Raw genomic sequence first — 18,076 nt, 5'->3', positions numbered from 1 at the left:
GTCAGCAGATTGAGCAGCACAAGCACAACACCGTAGTTTGGGAGGATAGTAACAACGGTACTGTTGTCCTGTTGTATGCACTCACGCCAGGCGGACTTTGATGTCAGCATTTCCACTGAAAACACTGGCTGACTGTTTACACAGCCACGGTGTCGGCAGCGTTTCAGAAAAATACCACTCTGGAGGCTGTTTTCAAAAGTTTGCGTTTTAGGTCGGCTGAAACGCCGTTTCTGTCCGCAACGAAACTTTTGCATCAAACTCTAACACCGTTGTCGTGTAAACGGCCCCTGACTCTAATGTTTCCAATATGGACCCTGAAGAAAAGAGGCTTTAAAATGTTGTAACAGAAACAAAAGGGTGATGTCACAGAGACCATGCCCATATGTAATATAATGGGGTTATTGAACTGAAATCCATAAAGGTCCAGTCAAATGTATTTAAGCAACGGTGAATGTTGACAATATTATTTGTCACTAAACATGAAAGTAAACTGTAGGAAACGGTTAATGTTGATGTCGTATTTAAGCAAAGGCATATCAGACATGTTGGTTTTCTGCTTTAAGAGAAGAATGAACATTCTTACTTTTGCAGGGAGATGCAACAGGAGCTCCTAGTGTCCAAAGTACAAGAATACTGATATTTATATGATTCATCAGACAGAAATGACCGTGATAACTGTGTGATGAACAATTCTTGGGTTGAAATTGTGGCCTAACTCGGCAAAGAAGAGAAATTGCCGAAAAAAGTGGTAAACGGTGTAAACAGCTTCTATTACAAGTATTGTGGTAGACATGTGCTTGCAGTACCCTGCAGTTTGGGACGCCAATGGATGAAGAAAAGAAAAACCCAGCCTTTAGTCTTTATGATTCCTAGTCTGCTAAATCAACACCATAAACACTAGAAAAACCTGCGTCTTAAAATTTGAGAAGTGTTGATATCTATTGACAATAGGTTTAGGTTTGCACTGGACGGCGTCTGGGTCCAGATCTGGATTGCTGTATTTGTTATGATAGGTTGGTGACCATTCATTTGGTGGAAATGACCCCCCTCTCCATGACCTCGAAAGGGATGAGCGCTATAAATAATGGATGAATGGATTAGGATTTAAGTCCAAATGAGTGTACTCTGATTAATTTATGCTCATATGCTGTTACTCATGTCATCTCCATATGTCCATACTTGCAAAATAATGAAGATATTTGGTTCAACCCAGACACTGCTAGCCTGAGAGTTTGACTGCTGATAGTAGACTAACATTATACCAGACGCTTTAAATGAAATTTTCAGCTTTCAATCAAGACATTAAGATTATATGTAATGATTGTCATCAAACCTGTGGGGCAACCTCGCAGACTGCAAGCCCTGTGATTGGTCCGTTCGTTATCAATGTTTTTTGTATTTACCACAGCACACGTCACCCAGCTGTTAATCTCGCTTCACTGGCTTCCAGTAGCAGCTTGAAACAAATTCTAAGCTTACAAAACTTTGACAAGATTGACTCCTGCCCACCTGTGGTCCCTCATCCAGGTCTACACTCCTTCTTGCCCACTACACTCTGCTTGTGAAAGACGCCTGGTGCTCCCAGCCCAGCATGGCTCCAAATCACTAGCCAGACTCTTCTCCTCTGTTGTGCCCAACTGGTGGAATGAATTACCAAAATTTATACGATCTGCAGTGTCCCTTTCTACTTTAAGAGATGTCTGAAGACTCATCTTTTCAGGGAACATTTGTGCACTTAAGCTGACTCTTCTCCTCTTTGTCCTCAGGGGTAGAATGAGTCAGAAGGTCAAATACTCAGCTTTTATGATTTTTCAGCACTAATTACTGAATGTTGTTGAAGATTGAAGTATACTGTTGCAGCAATTAATTGTGGTTTGTTGGCTTGTTGATTATTCCACTCACCCACCCCACAAAAAATCCTGCACTTAATGGCAGCACCTGCAGCTGAATAACTTGTAGCAACGATGTCGCACTAACTAGGTTTTCCTCCTGTCTAAATTCTTGCTTGTGTTGTATGTTGCTCTGGACAAAAGCATCTGCTAAATGAAACTATAAACTATAAACGTCTGACATTGGCCTTTGGCTTCTTCTCATTTTCTCTCTAGGATGGTTACAGTGCGCTCACATACTAAACCTAACATTATATGTCTGAAAAATTTGCTTGGAGTCACCTTATTTTCCAAACAGAGAGTGCAACAGGACTAGAAACTTGCAATTTAACTTGCATGGAAATTGCAGTGCCTACTAGTGTTTAGGAGGAGCACTGCAGAGTGATGCAGACACTGACACACAAGTATGTAGAGCTCAGTGCGGCGTTAAGTCAATCCAGAAATATAAACCAGGCTTAAGGGGGTTATTGTTTTACAGGATACACACACACACACACACACACTGAGCTTAATTCACACCATCCCTTCCTCCCTGCCATCATCCCATCACACACACATGCACACACACACTCATACACTCTGACATATGTGGCTTCTCTCACAGTGACAGTGACCCCGACAGCTTGGCCTGACAGTGAGAGGAGACTGACCCGTCAGAGCGGATTTAACCCAACTGTCATGGAGTGTGTGTAAGTGTGTGAGAGTGTGTAAATGTTTGTGTGCAGCGTCAGAGGATTTGGGCGCATCCTTTTTGACACATCAGCGAGGTCAGAAGCCCGGGGGTGACACGCACCATCGATTTATTTTTTGGGGTTAATTCTGTCGTTTGCTGTGTGTGAGAGTCACGCTCATGTTTGTGTGTGTGTGTGTGTGTCTGGAACGAGGGGGCTGACAGATGGAGGCGGGCAAGTTGTGTCTGGTCAATATCATCACGGGCCATCGAACTCAAGTATTATCCGGGTCCTGATCCTTATTTTTATGGGTTACAAACGGCATGGAGCGGTGGAGGGGGGAAAGCAGACGGTGTGTATGAAAGAGAGAGGATGTAGGAGTGTGTTTGGGCTCCTGCTGCTAGCTTACCATGGCAATGATTGTTTGTACCTCTCACCTGGGCAGTTGACTCCAGGGAATGATTATTACTAAAGTGAGGAGGATGGAAGAAAGAGCCGGAGAGAACAGGGGGGATGGTGGTTACAGATGATGCCACAGTTGGTGTGTTGTTTTGTCCAAACGGTGCCCTACAGCGACAGTAATAAAGCAAGCTGGCTGCTGCTGGGGTTTTATTTTTTGGCTAAAGTGGACTATTAGTCTGACTGATGCCTCCACACTGACAAAGTAAGACAAAGTGAGACAAAGTGAGACAGGTTTCCTGGCTTACAGATATGTTTTGACCTTTTAAAGCTGCAGACATCCAGATTTTTGATATGAATACAACTTATTGATTTATCCTCCTGTTAATTTATTCCTCCAGTTTCTGTCTTCTTCACCTGCATTCACTTAAATTAGGATGCAGTCAGGATGTTTCAGAAACTTAACACCCTCTAATGTCAAACTCAGATCATTTTCCCACTCTAAGAACTTTTCATTAGTTTAGGGACCATTTAATAAAAAACTACAAAATAAAAAGCAACTGTTGTGTTATTTAGCAACAACTCTTATCCAAAAACTCTAACACATCCATGGAAACTCCTAGAACCACACCTAAATTTTGATGCTTATTGGTTTAAACGATCCTCCTATAGCTTTTAAAGGTACAGTTCACACTATTTTGCAGCCCGTAATCCGGGTTTAGATGAGTACAGTTTGGTACGGGTTGGCTCGGTTAAGCCTGGTCCTGTTTGCGTTTCCACAGCCAACCGTGCCCCCTTGTGGTAGGTGTCGTGTAAGCTGGATGTCGACTTCTGCATCAGTAACATAATGGCGTGACCCCGCAGCAATACCACACAGTTTACCCCGCTTATAAATCCAACGAAAAAGAAAAATGCGAAGAACAAAGGGCAACAATAGAAGACATCCAGCATTTGTCTTCTCTGTGATTGGCATGTGGCACTTTGATACAAAGTGAATCAAACTTTGTTTCAGAAAAGGCTGTGTGACCCAAGGAGAAATACAGCTGGTGCTAGTGACGATTCTTCAGACCAATCAACGGTCTGTAGTGTTGTAGCTCCACCATCTGGGATCAAGATCAGTTTAGTTTGGCACCCAAACGAAAGGGTGCAAAAAGAAGGGACAGCCCGTCTCGGTTATTTGGGGATCTGTCCTGGGATTAGTCAGTGGAAATACCGTAAAATGTGTGGCGTGCTGAGGCGGAATTGAACTTAACTGCATGGTGGAAATAGGGCTTAAGATTCAGAAGTATGTCTTAATCAATCTCCAGTTACCTCAGTGTAAAAAACCTTTGTTTTTGTGAAGCTCTGTATTTCTGCATAAGGAGCAGGTTTCCTTATTTCCATATTTCTACAGTGGCACGGAGCGGACAAAAGCCACATTTCCACCAAGCAGACTGGCTCAGTTTGTACAGTGTGCATTTTGTGGCATTTCCATTGACTTATTCCGGGACAGATCCCCAAGTAACCAAGACGAGCCATTCCACTTTTTGGGACCCTTTCGTATGGGTGCCAGACTGAACTGATCCGCTCTCGGAAGGTGGAGCTACAACACTGCAGACCTTTGATTGGTCAAAAGAATCATCACTTACCCTGACAGCAGCTACATTTCTCCTGGTGGCACAGACTTCTCTGAAACAAAGCTTGATTGCACTTTGTAACAGACAGCTGCATGCCAATCACAGAGAGGACAAAATGCTACACATGTCTTTTATCTATGCTCTTTATTTACTGTGTCATGTTTTTCTTCTTTGTTGGATTTATTAGTGGGGAAAGCTGTGTCGCACTTCTATGGCGCCAGGCTATTGTTTAACAGCTGTGGCTTTCTGCCTTACACGCCGCCTACCATGAGACCACGAGAAGGCACAGTTTTACTGTGGAAATGCAAACGGGATCAGGCTTTACTGTACCAAACTGGACTGCTAGGTGGAAACGCGGCTAAGCTAGTGACAAAACTGCTCTCTCTCACCAAATGGAAGAAGAAAAGGAAGACGAAGAAGAAACAGGTGGTTGGTATGCATTAAATAACTTGTGCTGTTGCATGTACACTAAAATATGGTATTAACTGAGTTCGCCAATTTGTCAAAAACAAATAAGTACATTATCTCCATTATCTCACCACTAAAAACTCCTATTTCTATAAACTGTGCCTTAAAATTTGGAAGACAGTGAAGGCAAGCATTGAGAAAACTCAGGAAGTGGTGGAGACCAAATCAGAGTTTAAAGTGTTGTCACCAGGTGGCCTGAGAATCTGAAAATCTCTGCCTGGAAGCTGATGTTGCTCTCTCTGCTCCTTTTACAACTTCTTTCAGTGTTTCTGACAGAGGACTGGTTAAAAACGTATTTGTACTTCTGTTTGGTAGAAGTGGCTTCGGACTCTTTTATTTGAGATTTGACAAACTGTAAAATGTAAATCAGCCGGTTGATCAGAGTCCTGCAGCCACCACAAAAAGAGCAGAAGGTTTGACACACAGAGAGAAAACGAAATGTAGCTGCTGGTCCATGCACATATATTTACACACACACATACACACACACACATACACCCACACACACATACACATTGTGGTGCAGCCTAACAAATTACACCCTAATCACTGCATCTGCTCTGTGACTGTTTGAGCAGAGCTCTATTGGTGGTGCATCCTCCGTTTGTCTGTGTGAACAAACCTTCCCACTGACTCTCCACCAAATGGCTCTGCACACACACACACACACACACACACACACACACACACACACACACACACACACACACACACACACACACACACACACACACACACACACACACACACACACACACACTTAATCAACCAAACTGATACACAATATTCCGCTAATTCCCCCACATGTGCACAACAAACAAATGTGAAGTCACATTGCTGCACGTAGACACACACACACACACACATACACTTGTAGACTTGGCGTCACACTCTAAGCGCACATTTTTCTGCATTTAGAAATCTCAAGAATTCACACACACACAAAACAGACACATGCATAAGACAGACACAGTGAAAACATTGAAAACATACACACATACACTGTTGCTGACAAGACCTTACATGAACAAGACCCACACACACACGCAGTCACACACACACGCAAGCACAAACTATTTCCCTGCATCAACAAAAACATGAACACAGCCTCACATTCGCACACACATGCATACACAAACACACACACGCAACTGATAGCATGAGGTGCCTAGCAGGGGGCGGTTTTGATTGACCAAGCACTTTATGACTCTTTTATTCCTACTTAAGTCTCTCACACACACACACACACACACACACACACACACACACACACACACACACACACACACACACACACACACACACACACACACACACACACACACACACACCCAGTCCACAGGCTTTGTCAGGGACCGTGGAGGATTAATGAGAGCCATCACTGTCTAACTACACACACACACATGCTCATATTGCCACCCAGCTTGCGATGTTGCGATGTGAGCTCCCTCCGAGCGTCTGGAGCTCGTCAAGGTCACCCCATGGTTCCCCGCCACAGCCCCTCCTCTCCCTCTTGTCTCCTCGCCCCCCTCACCTTGCTTTGTGTCTTAAATTTGGGAGGGGGCCAGGATTGGGCGTGTGATGACTTTGTTACTGTACAGCGCGGGTCGATACTGAAGATTGGGCTGATTGATTTCACCTGGCAGGAAACCAGGAGGCAGGAGGGCGCTGGAGGTGAACGCCGTCAGAGTGATGAGACGAGGGTTTGACAGATATGAGAGTTTGAAGGATGACACTTATTGCTCCTGACCTCCGACAAAATGCTCCAGAGAAAGTTTCTGTTTGAGCCACGATTAAGATGTTTGGCAGCATCTGAACCCTGAAGCCATTCGCTATTGTCTGATGCAACAACGCCTCTGAGTGATGGTTTGAAAACAGCCAAAAACTCAGGCTAAACAACTCCCAGCCAAGGCTTTTTGTCTGTGTGCTTGCTTAGTTTACAAACAAGAAACTTATGTGTTTGGTGTCATCCAAACCAAAACAAACCAACTTTCTTTTCATTGACTTGAAATAAACAGATTTTAAGTTTGCCAAACTAGAGAAGAAGAGGTTGGACTGATCGTTACTAATGCATGTCAGGAAGCAGGGAAGTTTGAACAAGTTTAAAATTAATTACTGACCCTTTTGGGGTTGGGAATCGACAAGAAATATTTCAGTCCATTAATATCGTGAGCCTATGTGCTTAATGGTTCCCTTATAGATTTTTGCACCATTCCAGTGCTGCAGGACCTTATGTGACAAGTCTGCCGCAGCTTTCTTAGCTTAGCTGTGGGATAACATTTCCCAAGAAAACTCTGCTAAAGGATTTCCAGATTGAAGTTTTACTAAAGAACTGAACACAAAGAAATCTAAATTACTCTCTCAGATTCCTATTCAAAACATTCAACATGGCATAAACCATCTTATTTACCAAAAACAACACAAACAAAACAGTGCTAGCTTGATGCTAATGTATATGGAAAATTGCGTTGATATGGTAGCGGTTGGCATATGTGAGTATAACTTTGGCTCCAGAGTAGAATTTCAACTTTCAGGCAAATCACAGTTACTCTTTTTAAACAATACTGAGAACTCAAAAGTCAAAATACTTTCAGGCGAATGAAAAAAAGTTAGGCTGGCTTCAAAACTACAGCAAGGTTCCAAACAACTTAGAATAATGTTATAACCACTTTGAGACACTAGATGGCATATTACAAAACTGTATATCAGCGTCACATGACGTGCAATTCTTACTTATTTTTGTACATTTACCCCAGGAGATATCCAGATCCAGTACATATTCATTCACTTAAAAAAGAAGGAATCGATAAGGAAATCGATAAGGGCTATGATATCGATAAAATCGTATCAATGCCCATCCCTGATCTTTTAAGAGCTGTTATATCTTGTTCTGCTCTAAATTTCTTAAACAGAAGCTGTCAAGAGATAATAGAGAGCACCTTAGTACATAAAAGACACAATGAAATCAAGATCTCCACCCTCCATTTGATAAATGAGCTAGTTATTGGCTAGCGGTGACCTAAACAGAAGAGTACTCTTCTGTTTTGGTCACTGCAGGAACTTAAAACTTAAGTCTGTTTTTTCCTTCTATGTTGATATCAAGCCATAGTGGCTACAAACTCATGAGCACTGCATTTTTCAGCATATAGGCGTCGTCATCTCTCTTCAATTCTCCTCCAAAACACATGTGGGTAGTGTCATCTTTACAATCACTAAATCAACTGTTTCTGACCCCACTACATTTCCTGTTTGATTTTTTTCACAGCCAATCCAGAATAGGAAGTTCATTTGGGAAGAAACTATATTCAGGTGCAAAACGAGCCCCAAATGTCTAATTTCAAGGTGTAATAAGCCAGTTATCTTGGGGTCTTATTCAATGGGCCAAATGGATCATGAAATCGACAGGTGGTTTGGTGTACTGGCAGTAATGTAATGGCTTTGGGTTACAAGGGGCTGAAATGAGTTTCGTCTGAAGGGTGTCTGGGCTCAGCCCTAGAGATGCGGTCCACAGGGAGCTCAGAGCAGAGACGCTGCTCCTTCATATTGAAAAGGGTCGGTTGAGGTGGTTCTGACATTTGATGAGGATGCCTACCTCTGGAGGTGTTTTAGGCCTATCCATCTGGAGAGAGACTTCGGGGCAGACCGAGAGCTAGGTGGAGGGATTATATAACCCTCCTAGCCTGGAAACACCTCCCAGAGAAAGAATGAAGAAATGTCACTGATGTCGGATAAGCGGAGGAAAATGGATGGATGGAAACGCCAAATTTAGATGTGCACTTCTTGTATTGAGAAAAAATAACAGATATCACTTGGTGAGAAAAATTTAAATTTCCTGTTCTGCTGGCAGATGTGTCCTAATTATTACAAATAGCTCAACCTTCTGTTTGACTAATGAGAACATTTTTTTCCAGAAATAGACTGAAACTGTGGATATAACTCCACAGATAATGACTGATCCCTGTGCACTCTCACTGCTCAGCTCTTAATGGACTTATCATTGTGCACAGAGCAAAGAAAGAGATGTAACCTTTACAAAACAAGAAGACACAATAAAAACCATCGAACGTGCTTTAACAGGAGCCAGAGATAAAACTGCATCTAAACTCAGATGCAGCTTCAGAAATCTGATTAGGTTATAATTTTCCTAAAAATGGTTATGACTTATTTTTGCAGAAATTACACCATGTCTTTGTGTGTTAAGAAAAACATTTGGGTTCATCTGTGCGGATAAAACCACAGATGGAGATTTACGTCTCAAAGACGTCACAGAGCTCTTACTCTTCGGTTAAATTGTGAATGAAACCGTAGTCAGGCCCGAGCCTGCAGGTCTTGGCCGGAGAACAAATGGGATCATGTCAACATAAACTACAACTCAGTGCCTGTGTGTGCGCGTGTGTGTGAATCTGCTAGTGTGTGTGTTTTTTTTCCGCCTCCCTCCATCTGGCTTCCACAGGGAGTTCTCGTCACCTCCGAGCTGCTGGAGTGTGACGGCCTTGAAAACGCGCATGTTTGTGTGTGGGCATGTGTCAGTGTGTGTTTAAAGCTAGAGTCACAGTGAACTTTCATTGTAACCAAGCGAGTGTCTGCCAGGCCGATGAACTTTACCCCAAAGTTTCACAAACAGAGTAAACACTGACCGGCTCTGGCTTTTTAAACACCTCTCCTTCCTGAAGCTGACTTCTCTGACCACCTGTGAGCAACGTACCACATCTTTTATGTCAGTGCTTTAACTGATTAGTTGTATGTATTTGTAACAGTTCAGGTTGAGATACTACAAAACTCTGCATGCCTGATGAGACGTCCTGAGGGAGGCAGTCATAGAAATGATGTCTGTCTGTCCGAGTGTTTTTGTGTGTTTAGTTGTGAATGAGTGAGCCTTTTGTTGCCAGTTTGCCAAATTTGGGGGTTATCAGAGAGTGATGCAGAAAAGGGAGGACATTTTTTGTATGTGTGTGTGTGTGTGTCTCCGCAGTTCAGTGCGCTTCAGAGGACGTTTGCACTCCGCTCATAAATAAAGCCCATGCATTATTCAGGGCTGCTCCTCCAGCTAATGCCCCTTAATGTGCCCAAACAGCCATAATGTACTCTTCTACCAAGGTGGCAGAGACCCCCCTAACACACACACACACACACACACACACACACACACACACACACACACACACACACACACACACACACACACACACACACACACACACACACACATCCCTGGATTTGACACAATGTCTTCCTCAGTGTCGCTTTCAGGCTCTTATCTCACTCTCAAATTGTCGCATGTTCCCAGTTTCGCTGTAAAAAAAAAATCCATTTAACTCCTGATCCTCTCTGCTCATCATCACGCCATCCCGCCATATTTGCATCAAATTTTTGTCCCTAATTCTCTTCCATCACTCCTTTTTTGGTTTTATAAAAGGAAATGTATGTGAGTTGAGTTTTGAAATCCCCCAGCTCTTCTTCTCTGCAGACCCTGGGGTGCCAGCTTTCTGCAGAATTAAAGGTTTTGTCTTAACATGGATTTGTAGCTGTGAAGCCACTAAGTGCGTAATCTTAATCTGTTTTGGGGGGAAATTAAACTGATTCCATTTGGAAGTAAACACGAAACCGTCTGAAGGGGAGAAGAAGAAAAGTTTATCCCTGCTGCTTTACTTGTCTGCATTTTATCGGCAGTGTTTTATGTTCTAATCACTTTGTAATTGATTCACCTGTTCACCGTCTCTGGGCTTAATTGCTTCAGTGGTTTGGGATCCTTTTTTTGTTTCAGTCTTTGTGGACCACTTTAACTCTTCTCGAGTGTCCTATGAATCAAGTTTATGCTTTTAATTTGTAGTAAGGAGTGATGCATGTGTGGTGTACTGATTCCTCTCTGGAGACTGTCGCAGAGATGCTTCCTTGAATTTGATCTTTGAGACAAACAGAGGAAAAACTTTACGTACTGTTCCTTTTTTGGTAGTGGATCGCCCTATAGTACAGTGATACAGCATAGCAGTCAAACACACCAGATGTATCTCTGGTCCTTCTCCGTTCCATCACAGCACGAGATTGATTAGATGTCTTTTCAAGTCAATGGGTCACTCTGGCTCCCAGCGCCGGCAGGTTGGTGCCCCCCCCAGGTCAGAAAGGCAAGGCTTCTATTTTTACCGGATGCTGGAGCAGTTATGCATCAAACTACAAAAAGCAGATCAAGCAGGACAGGAAGTGCTACAACAACAACAAACCAACGTAATGAGCGCAGACAGGCCAGGAGTCAACAGGTTTGAGTTTCACATCCCAACAATAAAGAGAGACTCATCATTGGGGTGGGAATCGAGGGAACTCCTTGGTCTCCAGCTGTCTGGCGGTCCTGCAACACCCTGGACAGGGCTTCCAGTTGGTGTGAGTTGACAGACGAGAGCGCAAGCAATCAACACGCACTGGAGCACAGTAACAATAGATATGAATCTGGTATATTCTCGGCTAAAGTTTATTCATTATCCAAACAGCTTATCCTGTTCAGGGTCGCGGGTGGCTGGAACCTATCCTGGCTGTCATTGGGCAAGAGGCGGGGTACACCCTGAATTGGTTGCCAGTCAATCACAGGGCTGACACATAGAAAGACAACCTTTCACAAACACACTCACATCTATGACGAGCAGAAATTAGAGGTCGACCGATATGGGTTTTTTGGGGGCCGATGCCGATGCTTTCCAAATTTGGGCAGCCGATTGTTAAATAAATATATATTTATCACATTTTTGTGAAATGCAGCAATTTCTGAGCAACTAAAAGAAATCTATTACAACAAGTCGTGTCCAGTCCTCTGAACATTTATTCAGCTTTCAAAACAATGAAATATTTTGTCTGAGTAAACACACAATGTAACAAGCAGTAGTAAACATTCACACTCTTCTTAAAATGTCAAAAAAGAAATTTAAACTTATTAATATAATTTGAACAAAAGTATGTAATGTATCCAAGTGGTTCCACAAGTTTGAGGTGCTCATCTTTTTTGTGCCTGATCAAAAATTGCGTCATTTTATACAACGAATCAAAAATCTGCCTTTTAACAGAAAATATGGCCGATGGCCGATAGAGACAAATGTTCAAATATCGGCCTGATATATCGGCCGGCGGACATATCAGTCTACCTCTAGCAGAAATGAAAGCTTTTATGTTTTTTAACACCCTGCATGGCATATATTGGTGCCCATTCACATACTGCATGGGGCGGTGTATCACAAATGTACGTCTACCAGAGTTCCAAACAAGAGTCAAAGAAGTTTGCCTTTGTTTACAAAAAGACATATCTGTCCCTGGGATTTTTCCAGGTTCTTTTTACCAATTTCTCTTCTCTGCCGAGAGTGGCCGCAATTTCACACCGTGAATTATTTACTACTCGGTTATCACGGTGATCGCTGTGTGAAGAGTGATAAAGATGGCTGTATTTCTGCACTTAGACCACTTGGAGATCCCTTTCTTCCGACATCTTGTGCACGTGTCTCCATCTGGCAGATTAGAAATTTTCAAGTTTGTGAGCATGTTTTTGGACTGTGGGAGGAAGCCTGAGTACCTGGAGTGAACCAACTCATGCACGCAAACATGCAAACTCCACACAGAAAGGCCCACCAGGCCAACTGGGAATCAAAACGATGACCTTCTTGCTGTGAGGCTGCAGTGCTAACCGTGGCACCATCCTGGGTTAATTCAGTCTCCATCAAAAAATTAAGGCATCTACGGACCAGTTCAGTCTTTATTCATTTCGGCAGAAACTCATGCAAAGAAGTATTTTACTCCAACCAGGAACAAACGTCTGGATGGAGTTTAAAACGATAGGAAAAACAAACTGCACAAACACCTCCTTCATTTTCTGATTGGAAAAGGTCAGAGGGGTTTCTTTTGACCTTGCATAAAGCACTTTTAGAGGCCAAAAACAAGCTTTTTTTGCATTCATGTTAGTGGAATAGAAGTTTGAGACATTTAGGGGTCAAGTTGTAGACGCTGTGACGATTGACGGCTTGTTTTCAGAAACCAAATGTTATCTTTCATATCAAACAATTAGGGAAATCCAATTATCAAATCCAATCCAATTTTTCTAATATCCTAGGATGTTAGATTATCATTATTATGTTATGAGCTTAGAGTGTTGTCTGTTGTTTGTCTATTAGTTGATTTTTTCAAGGGGAGTAAAGAAGCAGCATCTTAAGCTTTTTCTCTCTCATACTTTAAAAAACTGAACTTAATGAAACCTCCGTTAGAAAGAATGATACTGTGATCTATCTCTGCAGAAGATGCTCCACATCTCAGTAAAACATTAACCTCTCACATGACACTGATTGCTCACAGTTTGTTTTGAGACACACAAAACACACCCCCTCATTCAGCGTGCGCACACACACACACACACACACACACACTGAAGACAATGACTCCATTCATCCCGTCGCTCTCTTTCTCTCTCCCTCCTTCTCCTCATCGTCTGCTCGCATCAGCCCTTTAAAAAACACGCTGAAGGTCAAAAACACCACACACAGCACGTCTGTCCCCCCGCAGCCTCTCTGACCTGGATCTGCTCGGCTTGTTCAGCCTTTTCGCAGCCTGTGTGAGCACCTCAGACGCTCCAGAGAGAAATCATTATTCCTGCTGCAGACTCACTCGTCTAATTAGCCATGAGGGAGTGTCCCGATAAGTGCTGCGGCTTTGTTTTAGCCGTGACGTTAATGTTCAGTGTTTGGTTAATCAGTGTAGTCAAGTTGTCCATAAACGGCTGCAAGATTAATGATTTCTTTTTTTCTGTAGAAGGAAACTGTCATTTATCAAGGAGAGGCTTCCAGCTAAACTGAACAAAATGTCACAGATTTATCAAATCAGACTTTTTTAGATAATGGAACTTGTGACGAGAACTTAAAATGACAATAGCATATGAGGAAGTGCTTGTTAATATAAAATTTAAGTTATTCCAAAAAAATAAAGCTGTTTGTGTACTTGATAAGGGCTATTTATGAATCAAGATTGGTTAGAGAAAGGTCCCTAAATTACTTGGGCTGTGGGGGATAACTAATTTGGAAAGGCATTTGCACACATTCATTATATGGGTGTTTTATGACCAGGAAGTCCAAGACCTGTCAGTTCCTGCTGAAACATACCGAGGAACTCTTTGTTTACTGTGGCCCGTTGTTTGTCATTTCAACCATTGACTGAAGACATGGGTAGATTATGGAAATTAGGGAAAATAAAATAAGAGTAGTTGCAACACACCACCAGACCAGTAGAGGGTGGTAAAAACGAAAGCAAAGGCTGTTCAGCAACACTATAGTTGGCCTGTTAGCGTGGAGGATATTCAGTTGGTGCTGGTTTTGGTCGTGCTTTAGTGCACTGCATATGGATTTGTTGGCACTCTGCTGTCTAAAACATGGAGACAATAAGACACATATAGAAAACTAAACTAGGATGCATTCCTTAAGACTTCTACTGTGTCCAACAGCTGTTTAAACAGGATATCCACTGACACGTTCAGCTGAAGGTCTCCAGTTAACAGGGTCACTCTTTAAACTGGAGACCTTCAACTGACAGAGACACATTCACATATTAAAGCTCAAAGATGACCACAAACCAAGTTAATCACAGCTGGGGCTATCTTATTGTGGACGGAGGGAAAAATAAAAACACTGCGGGTACTCCACCAGTCAAAATGTTCAACTTACAAGCCCCACCCCCAAAAGTTCCAGAGCTTCTCAAAATTTCAACCCCAACCATCATTAAGAACTCTGTGTATTGAAAAGGTTTAAAGATGAAAGCTGATGTTCAGTTTCACTCAGGACTTCGACTATAGTGTCTAATTCAGGGTCGGCCAACCTGTGGCTCGTGAGCTGCATGTGTTTTTTGCATTTCCGTGTGTGGCTCTTCGATCCATTTATAAAAAAATATATATATAGTTAGGAGCAGTGGTTTCCCGATCAATCTAAACTATATACATGGATGCCAAAGTTGGGATCAGTTGGGATTGATACTTAAGTTTCAATTTCTCTTCTCTAGTGCGAATTTAAACACACTAACAAACACAGTATATCTCGCTTTGAAAATAAGAAATGCACTGATTTTCATTTCATGGCATTTCGTTTATGAGTGAGAGGAAGTGTGTTTGTAAGACCCCGTGTGTGACGTGGCTCTTTGTAGTACCACGGCAATTTTTGTGGCTCTTGGTCTCTGACTGGCTGGCCACCCCTGGTTTAATTTGTCTTGGCCTCACAATGGAACACAGAAAGTTTTTGACTTTTTTGGACTTTTAAGAGCCAAAAGAAATTTCTGGTTCGGTGCTGAATGATCTTTTTTTTTTTTTTTTTTTAAAGATCTCTGCTTTCCAAAGACACTATTTGGTTTGAGTCCAGAAAAAAATTTCAGCCAGAAACAAACACTAACAACGTCTGACGTTATGTTGACCAGCAATCCTGACCTCTTCCCTCTGTGTGGCTTTTTAATAACTTTATTGCTCTGATATCAAAACATCACGGAGCTGAAACACTTCAGTTATGGCTACTCATCTACAGACAATCAAAGGAAACCTATGATATTTATGATCTATGATTAAAAAAAATTTGATTTTGGCACCCCCTGTGGCCAAACATTTCCTCGTTCATTTTCTTCTCCTTACTTTCTTTTCTCTTCTTATTTCTTTTTTTTTTTTTTTAATAAAAAATCTCCTCCTGAAGATTTGAGCCCTTAAATTTTATTTTTCAAGTGTCTTGCTAGAAAATGTAAAAACAAGAACAACAACAGCCTTTTAACTACTTTACTTGACACCTACCCTGAGGTAGCAGATTTTATAATTATTAAGATTTGAAAAGAGGCAATACATCATTTCTCTGATGCTCTTTTTATGCTTTGTGGCTCATACAGAGTCATCAGTATTTATTTCATCATGTTTGTTAGCCCTCCAAAAACATTCACACTGAAGCTTTAACATTAATGCGATAAAGTTACTTATTCTGAACTCTTGTTGCTGTTCCAGTCATCGACCCTCATCTGACGTCCCTGAAACTTCTCAAAGTAATTCTCCGAGACGTTCAAGAGAGATTTTATGAGATATTAAAACTTTCTCCTGTAAAGCATCTTCAGTCCGCCTCCGCCTCTCTCATAAATCACTCTTTGCAAACCCCAACAAAGACCACAACAAATTCAATAGCATAATAAAAAAAACTCAGTTTATGCATTCACACCTGTAAGTCACTTTCAAGTAAAGTACGAGCAAATATCTCCTAAAAACATTGAAAGTGTTGAAAGAAGGAGGTGAACCCTGCAAAGTGAAAGAAAATTATTAAAAGAAGTCTTACCTTACTGATGGAGTCCCACAAAATCTGCACTCCTTTACTTCTTCTTCCTCGCAGGTCTCTTTTCTCTCTCCTCCTTCACTCCTCTACTCCTCTCCCTCTCGTCAGTCTTGCTTCAGCTCCCTGGTCGCCGCTAAAGAGGTGTGTGTGTGTGTCTGGTCTCAGAGCGTGTGTGGTGTAGGGAGCGACTCTGCTTTGTGCTGCCAACCCCAGTGAGCGTGTTGACTGACTGACTGAGAGAGGGTGTGTGTGTGTGAGTGTGTGTGTAAGAGAGGGAGGGATCGAGACGCACACAAACACATCTCCACCTCAGGGAAACACCCCTCTCCTCCTGCCTCCCTCTTCCTCCTTGTGCTCTCTTTATTTCTCTCACATCAAATCTTTTCGTTTGTCTTTAATCACCTCCGAAGGAGGAGAAACATTTCCTCTCCTTTTACTCTCTTCCTCCTGCTTCATTCTTTGTTTTTCACCTCCTCCTCTTCTGTTGTCTTCTATTCTCCTGCATCATAAATAAGTTACAGAGACCTGCCACAAAACAGCACCACGGAAACAAAACAACTCAAATACCACATGATTTGACTTCATATCAGGAATTTACTCAGGCTTTCTTTGTGTACAGTTTTTGCATCCACCGAGGAGTGACTCAGTGGGTGGAGAGAGAATGAGAGGAATGTTTCCACTTTACAAATCATTTCAGGGACAATTTTTTATTAATGCTTCCTACATCTGACTCCACCGCACTCTGAAGTTAGTACTAAATAACAAGAATTAATGGCCCTGGCTTAAATAGTAGGAGATAAGTTGAATGAAACTTGATTGAAAGAGCCATACAACCCTTTATTTACATGTTCATGTAATTTTACTATATGTAAAGAGGTTATGGTGATAAAAAGAGAAATGAAACTGAAAATTCATCACAGAACTTGAAAGAAAAAAATGAAGTGAAAAAGGGAAATAAGTATATCAAAAAAACTTATAATTACCCCCTTGGTATACTTTATACCAACACTTCCCTTTTCTGTCTTCTTTATGTTGCAGCTCTTCTTTGGTGATCATCCCCATCATTCAGCAATCTGCACAAAGTTGTCTCAAACAAAGAAAGCCCTCCCACAACTCACCATGAAAACTCCTCTCAGTGGCTGACAATGAAAAATCAAAATAGCCCTAAAAACAGAAAGCAATCCCTGATAATATAAAACATAAAACATTTTTTTTTGAGTCCCTGTGAGGAATTTCTAAGTGATCTTGAAAAAGTCTCAATAGTTTGCCGCCTGATCATAATCCACATAAAATGATATGTAAAATGAGATTATCAGCATCAAAACAAATTATTTCTAAAGTCTCAGTTTCCTTTTCTGGGTCGTCCAGGACCGGATTGATTAACGGCACGTAGAAGTCACTATGACAACACCACACCTGCCGACCAAGTTTAGCTGTGAGATGAGGGATCTATTTTTTTTTTCCTCTGGTGGAAATGATTTCTTGGATTTATTTCGTGGGTGGACACTGGAGCTGGACTGACAAAAAGAAAAAGGAGGTCAGAGCAGAAGAAAGCTAAACAGGAGAGTGATAGAGCACGGGCTAAAACACGGGTAAACTGTTCATTCCAACCCACAGTCAGCAGTTATTCTGCAGTGGTCTGTTCAAACTTGGGAGTCTATCAATAAAATGTAGAGTGAGGTTACGTTAGCTCTGCTTGGTGAGGTTTGAGTTGGTAGATGAGCACTGGT

At 42.0% G+C, this 18,076-nt stretch overlaps 1 protein-coding gene across 1 annotated transcript in view; it reads right to left on the bottom strand.

The window, feature by feature from the left end:
- hs3st1l2 (heparan sulfate (glucosamine) 3-O-sulfotransferase 1-like 2) overlaps nt 1–16,564 on the bottom strand; it is a 36,014-nt gene extending 19,450 nt beyond the window's left edge. Inside the window, exon 1 of the mRNA XM_074669303.1 lies at nt 16,350–16,564. The gene's annotated coding sequence lies outside the window, so the exon portion shown is untranslated. The remainder of the gene's footprint in view (nt 1–16,349) is intronic.
- Nucleotides 16,565–18,076: the final 1,512 nt, after the last annotated feature.

The sequence above is a fragment of the Halichoeres trimaculatus genome, unplaced genomic scaffold (assembly GCF_033239565.1).
Source record: "Halichoeres trimaculatus isolate MK-OKI-2021-1 unplaced genomic scaffold, fHalTri1.1 fHalTri1_scaffold_5, whole genome shotgun sequence".
NCBI lineage: Eukaryota > Metazoa > Chordata > Actinopteri > Labriformes > Labridae > Halichoeres > Halichoeres trimaculatus.
The sequence above is the reverse complement of the archived record's forward strand: the minus strand, read 5'-3'. Positions and strand labels throughout refer to the sequence as shown.